At 45.8% G+C, this 8,054-nt stretch overlaps 1 long non-coding RNA gene across 6 annotated transcripts; it reads left to right on the forward strand.

Moving 5' to 3' along the window:
* Positions 1-3,379: 3,379 nt before the first annotated feature.
* On the forward strand, positions 3,380-7,426 carry LOC119295852. Of its 6 annotated transcripts, XR_005144389.1 has the most exons (8): positions 3,380-3,826; positions 3,912-4,041; positions 4,387-4,417; positions 4,631-4,764; positions 5,817-5,856; positions 6,388-6,468; positions 6,553-6,611; positions 7,036-7,426. It is a non-coding gene; the product is annotated as an uncharacterized LOC119295852 (long non-coding RNA). The 6 variants fall into 6 exon arrangements; XR_005144385.1 differs by having other exon boundaries at positions 3,912-4,417; XR_005144386.1 differs by having other exon boundaries at positions 4,387-4,764.
* Positions 7,427-8,054: the final 628 nt, after the last annotated feature.

Raw genomic sequence — 8,054 nt, forward strand, 5'->3', positions numbered from 1 at the left:
GCTGCTGCTGCCCAGTTCGACTACGGAGTTGACGACCCCTCTCTCTTGCCAGAGCAACCAGGCAAGCCCCCCCCTTGATCACCAGATATCGCCTATTCTCCTCTATACTGCTTGCATTAGAGTAGTGTAGCTTGTTACTGCTTTCGTTAATCCTATTCTGATGCATAGCCTGACATTGTCGCTACATCTGTTGATACCTTACCTGCAATCCTAAATGCTTAGTATAGGATGCTAGTTTATCATCATTGGCCCTACATTCTTGTCAGTCTGCCTTGCTATACTATCGGGCCGTGATCACTTGGGAGGTGATCACGGGTATATACTATACATACATACATACTATACAGATGGTGACTAAAGTCGGGTCAGCTCATTGAGTACCCGCAAGTGATTCTGACGAGGGGGCTGAAAGGACAGGTGGCTCCATCCAGGTAGAGGTGGGCCTGGGTTCCCGACGGCCCTCAACTGTTACTTTGTGGCGGAGCGACAGGGGAGGTTGAGACCACCTAGGAGACAGGTGGGCCTGGCCCTGTTCGGCGTTCGCGGATACTTAACATGCTTAACGAGATCTTGGTATTTGATCTGAGTCTGGCTACGAGCCTATACGCACTAACCATCTACGTGGGAGTAGTTATGGGTATCCCGACGTCGTGGTATCAGCCGAAGCACTTCAGACGTCAGCGACGGAGCGGCGCGCGCCGAATTGGACTGGAACGCCACTAGGCTAGGTCTGCTTTCGGCCGCCCACGCAACGTGCAGGTGTGCTCAGGGCGATGGGCCCAGACCCCTGCGCGCTTAGGTTTAGACCGGCGTGCTGGCCTCTCTGTTTTGCCTAGGTGGGGCTGCGACGTGTTGATCTTCCGAGGCCGGGCATGACCCAGGAAAGTGTGTCCGGCCAAATGGGATCGAGCGTGTTGGGTTATGTGGTGCACCCCTGCAGGGAAGTTAATCTATTCGAATAGCCGTGATCTTCGGTAACAGGACGACTTGGAGTTGTACCTTGACCTTATGACAACTAGAACCGGATACTTAATAAAACACACCCTTCCAAGTTCCACAGACAACCCGGTGATCGCTTTTCCGCAGGGCGACGAGGAGAGGATCGCCGGGTAGGTTTATGCTATGCGATGCTACTTGGAGATGCTACTTGGAAGACTACAATCTACTCTCTTCTATATGCTGCAAGACGGAGGCTGCCAGAAGCGTAGTCTTCGACAGGATTAGCTATCCCCCTCTTATTCTGGCATTCTGCAGTTCAGTCCACTGATATGGCCTCCTTACACATATACCCATGCATATGTAGTGTAGTTCCTTGCTTGCGAGTACTTTGGATGAGTACTCACGGTTGCTTTCTCCCCCCTTTTTTTCCCCTTTCCTTTCTTTCTGGTTGTCGCAACCAGATGCTGGAGTCCAGGAGCCAGACGCCACCGTCGACGACGACCCCTACTACACCGGAGGTGCCTACTACTACGTGCTGCCCGCTGACGACGACCTGGAGTAGTTAGGAGGATCCCAGGCAGGAGGCCTGCGCCTCTTTCGATCTGTATCCCAGTTTGTGCTAGCCTTCTTAAGGCACACTTGTTTAACTTATGTCTGTACTCAGATATTGTTGCTTCCGCTGACTCGTCTATGATCGAGCACTTGTATTCGAGCCCTCGAGGCCCCTGGCTTGTATTATGATGCTTGTATGACTTATTTTATTTGTAGAGTTGTGTTGTGATATCTTCCCGTGAGTCCCTGATCTTGATCGTACACATTTGCGTGCATGATTAGTGTACGATTGAATCGGGGGCGTCACAGCTGCCTGTTGGCAGCTATTGCCGGCCGCCGTTGCCGCCACCCCATCGTCTGTCGCCGTGGCCGCCACACCACCGTCGAAAGCCAGGGCTATCGCCCGCTCCGCCGCCGCGGCCCAAAGGCGGGAGGTGGCCGTGGTGGCCGCCACCTTACTGCTAGCTACCGTGGCCATCACCTACTCCTCCACCGCAGCCCGAAGGCGGGAGGTGGTGGTTGTGGCCGTCACCCCATCGTTGGTCGCCAGCCCACCGTCGACCACTGGGGTCATCATCCGCTCCGCCACCATTGCCCGAAGGCGGGAGGCGGAGGTGGAGGCCCACACGTGCATCAGCGACCTTGCGTGCTACATCGAGTTCCTGCGGGAGGAGGAGGAGCGCTTCGTCGAGCACGCAAATATCCTTACCGTCGTCGTGGCCGCAGCACACGCCGATGTAGAGGTGAGGAATCAGGAGATCTACGAGGAGTCCCGCCGCTTCGAGAGGGTTCGTATGGAGCGGCAGAGGTCGTTCAAGGTGAGTGTCGCTGAAGGTGCAGCAGCGGCAAGCACTGTATTGCAGTTGTCCAGCTCGTCGGTAGACTCGTCTTCCTCTGGCTCTTACTGAGCGCGCTCGGCAGAGGAGAGGCTGCCGGAAGTAGTACAAAGCTCCTCCGTAGTAGTGGTATTTAGGGGCTATTTTGTTCAGTTCATCTGACTATAGATGTGGTGGAACTATACAACGTGCTTAAAATTAGCTAGTTCTAACCTATAAGGTTGCTAGCCAACTCCTCTCCACGACCGTCCCTCGATTGCGTCACTTTTGTCCGTCGGATGTTGGTCAAACTGGTCTTCAGTGGATTGGTTGCCATTGGATCTACGCTGGTAATTTTTGTTCTTCGTTTGACCTTCCAGTGAATTCGTTGGGGCGATGACCTATGGGCTCGGCCTCCTGCGCTATTGGCTGGGTCAGCTCTTTTTGGGTCGAGTCTTGCTACACACACGATGAAATTGGACGATGCACAGACGATGGATTAAATCTGGCCGGACAAACGTTGATTGAGAAGGGCGTCGGCCGCTGGATTTACGTGTCGTGCATAGATCGGCCACTTGTGTCGTGCATGGAGCAATTTCGTTTTGGGTCGTGGGTGGCCTCCCCTGGCATGCCGTGTGCGTGCGTTGTGGGCTTAGCGCACTCCTCCTGGCTCGGCAGGCATCTGGAACGACATATCTACACCCGTCTCTACCCCTTCCATGTAATGACGAGTGGGACAGGATAACCGTTGGTCCCACGTGTAAGCGACTCTCTATTGTTTTCCTCCGTGTTATGCCGGGCTGGAGAGAATTGTTGGCTGACCTCCACACAGTGCCGGGTCCACTCACGCATCTTCTCTCTGGGTCTTCCAGTGCGCTCGCCTTTTTTCCGGGTTGTCCGATGCCTTTAGTTTAGTTGTACAAGGCCACTGACGTTGGGGCCGTGTCGAGGGGCGGGGCTGGTGGTCAGTTGCATTGTGCGCTCGCTGCTGGGTTCGTGCGGCCGATGGCGAGCGCCGCACCTTGGGTCCCTCGTGTGAGCCTGCGAGGCGTGCATCCTCTCAGTGCACGTCGCGCCCTGCATTGGTGGCAAACCCTTCCCCAATCACCACAGTCGCCAGAGCCGCTGCACCTCTCCTTCCTCCTCGCCCGCAGCCCTACCACAGCACGCATTCCTCCCGTCATCGATCCCCACCACCTTTTCGCGTTCCTCCTCCTCCCAGGACCACCTCCTGTCGCTTAGGCTTCATCGCGGCGGCCGTTTCGAGGCGAGCCTGGCGCAGGCGGGCAGAAGCAACGGGGAGCGGCGGATGCGGGTGTGAGAGTGCCGAACGGCACCGTCATTGTTCATCGTCGCCCCGCTAGGCCGCACCATAGAAGGACCAGGACCTCACCCCTCATCCCTTCTGGATGCACCTCCCCACATGAGTTCCAGATGTTGGGCCGCCGACTGCAGTAGCCAGGATTGACATTGGTGATGTCTGTACGTATTTTCGTGCTCGCCAGTTACACAATTCTTAGGTTTGGTCAATATCTCTGGAGCTATGGTATTATCCTTTGATTTCTCCTATAGTTCCCTTCCTAATTTTGTTTGATAATTTGCTAGGTTATGGGATTGGATCTCCATTTTCCAAGATTCTTAGCTGATAAGTATATTGTGCGGAAAAATCTCTACATACTGATGTTGTGCACATCCAAATCCAAGCAATGTAAAGTGACCGAGCATTTCACGTGTGGTATGCTACATCTCATACAGTTTCTGAACTCTAATACCATTCATGTGCAGTTGGATAGTCCATAGAGCAAAGTTGATGCTTTGTATCTCACTTATGGACCTGTTTATTAATGTTGCAGTGATCTGGGTTTCCATCTACTTAGATGCATTCCTTATCTTTATGTGTTCCATCTATACATATATGTTTCTGCCCATAAATGTATTTATGAGCTGGCTCCATTTTTTACTGCTTTTATGTACCCTTTAATCCCCTAAAAAGGGCTATACATGCATTTTGAAGAGTTCACATTTTCTATAAACATAAGCATTGTCTTACCCCACTGCTCTCTGGCGTGCGGCGACAAAGATTTCATCCTTAACCTCCTTCACAACCCCAGGTTCGACTACTTTCCAGTTTTGTTAGTTTTCTTCTTGGCCGCACTGAACAACATGGCAACATGGGCGTCATGGACACACGCATGCATCTTGTTGTCCTCCTTAAAATTCAATTAGATTATACACAGACATGCAGCCATGTTTACTTAAGATCCAATTAGACAAATGTTGTTTATGTTCCATATAGTTTCTAATTAGAAAGGCCACATATGTAGGTTGACGTCATGGCGTGAAGATATGGTTTTGTGATCTATGGTGTTGAGTCATCTGTTGAATGGGTGATAATGGAAATTCTCTTGAGGACAACCCGTGCATAAGTTTTGTGAGAGTTAAACCTGTCTTATGAGAGGTAAAGCTATTTTTACAGTTAAACCCGTGTATACGAATGGAATTTTTTTAGAACTGGTCAAACTATTTTTTTGGTGAGAGTTAAAGATGTTTTCTTGATGACAAACCCGTGAATAAGTTTCTCATCTATATAGATTAATTAATAGGACATCGATTTAAGTTTACTGAAGCTCTTTCTAAGAAGAGGGGGTCTGCTTTGGTTTCTTGCTCCTTGCCTATTCTCTTAAAAACATTTGACTGGATGCAGCTGCCGGGTTATACATCAATAATTTGGGCAGTTGAATATGGTGTTTTCAAGTAAAGGATTTCAAAAATCTAATACGACGTGCCTATTTTTCATGGAAAAACTAATGGTACCTTATTTAGTTTTTAAGCTAGACTAATTTGACTACACACTTCCTGGGGTGCCTTCTGTGTTTGAATAGTCATAGAATGCTCCTGATGACGAGATGTTCCTTGGTCACTATTTGAAGTTCTGCCTTGGGTGGCCTTGGTCTTGGTTTTCAAATCCATATGGCTACTTACGTATAGCATATGTAGGTCCTGTTTGAACTGTTCTCAAATATGTTTACTCTAGAAAAGTGGAATATGCAAAGTTTCTGTGTTGATTAGGCAAATAAGGCTTTGCCTTAAAGCTTGTCCCCATGCATCTATGTTCCAGGTTTTTTTGGTATGAATTCCATATTTCCCTGGAATGGATCAACACATTTGCACGGGATTTTAGAAAAATATATGTGAATGCATCTTTCTAATAAAAGCATTGCTTAAGAAATACCCTTTTCTGGAATCAAAATTGTTGTTGGTCCTCTGATCACTTTCATTGTCTATCAAATAGGCTATGACTTCCATAAGCTAGCATCATTGGGGTCAGGTCGTTGACTCGTTGTGTTTAGTTTATTTTCAGTGCCTTGCAAGTTAGTGGTTCCCATAAGATTGTAGGCTATCTTATTGGTGCTGACTGCCATATTTATCTTTCATGTCATTGTTTAACCATGCCTGGATGACTGCTATATTTATATATGCACAAAGTGCTTATTCCTTCGTTGCTTCCAGATTATCAAGGTCGGAGCAGAGCAGCAAGGGATGAGAAAAGGTTTAACTTATTTCAGACATACAGAAATTAAAATAAAGCTATGCACAGAGAATAGGTGTAGAATCGATTGCTGGGCATGAACTCCGGCATGGAGTACTTTACTTTGCTTTTTTCACATTAAAATTAATTATATTTAGTAGTTTTTTGTGTCCACAGGACTATAATCCATCCATCATTGCTGGTTCACCACTCTAAATGAAAGACTCATAGATGCCATTAGAGAAAGGTCTAATCTTAGTGCATATGAACATATAGATTTGTCTGATTGTGTTGCAATCTTAGTATCATTTTATCTTTCTGTATGAATTTGCTATTATGTGTCATTGCGTTGTAGAGTTGACCATTTGTAGCAAGGGTTAGGCAAATGTTTATCGTGTAAAATGAGTTATCGGTTCTTACCACGTGGTTGTTATTTTATTTTGCAATTTTTATGCATCACATAATTTCTTTTTTGACAAGTGATCTTAATTCATGGTCCTTAGTTTACTAATCGTTTGGTGGCTTTTTGTACCAATATCGTGGTGCATCAAGGAGGAAGGGGTCTAGAGACAGCGATGGGCAAAACAATCATGTGGAGGTAGCAAGAGGCAGTTCTCGACAAATCACTATAAGGTGTTCTCTTTTAGCCTGTTGATTTTTCTGTCTCTCTGGTTTTGGTTTCCTGGTATAAAATTTACTGATCTGAGAGAAAAGCAGTGCAAGGATCCAATGGAAGAATTTGGTGAAGAACAAGGTCTCCATCATTTGGCGTCAAGGTAGGCGAGACCATGTCATCATTAGGCCAGTGCATGTAATGTTCTCTATCTGATGTACTATTTAGGTCATCATGGTTACAATACTTTTGGCTCGCCTTAATGCTAATAAGGAATGTGGGCCTACAAGCTTCAACCATATGCAGCGGTTCCAAAGTTATGTAGGCCAAATTGTGTTATTTTTTAGTGAACATTTTGCTCTCCAGTGAGGTTACAGATTCTATAATGTGTTGCGGCGGTATTTACATATGGAAATCCTAATCTAGCTAATTTAATTGTGGGAAATATATTGTTACTCTATCTCCCAGGCCTGTTGTCACTTCTCATTATTTCTGCTATAATGTGAGCCAATTAGAAACAGATATAATGTGTTTTTACTAATAAATCTTATGCTTGTGTGTTTTGCATTCTCAAAAAATCATGACAGGTCCCCAAGCCCCTGTATCCGCCCTTGAAGCTGGGTTTAGCGAGCTAAGGTTGCAGTGGAGAATGAATGTGCAAATTTGCAGCAGCAAAGGTTTTTCTACGTTTGATGGGCACCTAAATTGGTTCGATTTCACGGATGATGGAGCCTTGCTGTGTGACGTATTTCCTGGTGAAGAAATATTTGTGTGTACTGGAGTTAATGCATCTCCAAGGAATAACCAAACCTTTATTCCTATTTTATCATATATGCTACACTTAAATGCAAAGTGTTAGATATGTTAACAACTGTTTCAATCCCATGTTTTAAAATGTGATTGATTACAAATTGCACATGCTCAAGTATAAAATTGTAAAAGAATAATTTTTGATTAAAAGAGTTTTCGTTGGCGCTCTAAGTGGTTGCTCATGGCTAAAGTTACTAACAAATGCATATAATTTCAATGCATTCGTGGTTTTAAATGGGTATTTGCGCATATCACATTGTAGATAACAAGGCACCATTTTTTTATTGTAGACAAAAAGTCACCATCCTTTCTTAAAGGATGTTAAATTTGTGCACATGGATTTTCTTTTCAACGTGCATGTATTGTATTTTCAACGTGCACATAAATTTAGTGTGCCTCTGTGCCATTTGTGTTTGGCCATGTAGACAAAAAGTCACCATCCTAACCATCCATATGTGTTTGGCCATAATTACACCAACTAAATCATATATTTTCTTTTCAACGTGCACATGGATTTAGTGCGCTTTCGCGCCATTTGGCGCAACGGGTCCACTAGTTTATATAGTTGAACTAGCTATTTCAGTACGTGGTTGGCAAAAGTTGGGGAAAAGTTTGGTCGGTTTAGCTTTCAAGTTGAACTGTTTGTATAAAAGAATGACTACTTAATCTATGAATGAAATGTATGCTTAATTACTGAATTTTAGTTGCAAAAATTAGATAGTGCTAGTGATTTTTAGCTGCATATTTTGACAAATGGCAGTGTTACAAGGTTGACAAATGTCAACGTTACTAGACC

The sequence above is a fragment of the Triticum dicoccoides genome, chromosome 4B (assembly GCF_002162155.2).
Source record: "Triticum dicoccoides isolate Atlit2015 ecotype Zavitan chromosome 4B, WEW_v2.0, whole genome shotgun sequence".
Taxonomy (NCBI): Eukaryota; Viridiplantae; Streptophyta; class Magnoliopsida; order Poales; family Poaceae; genus Triticum; species Triticum dicoccoides.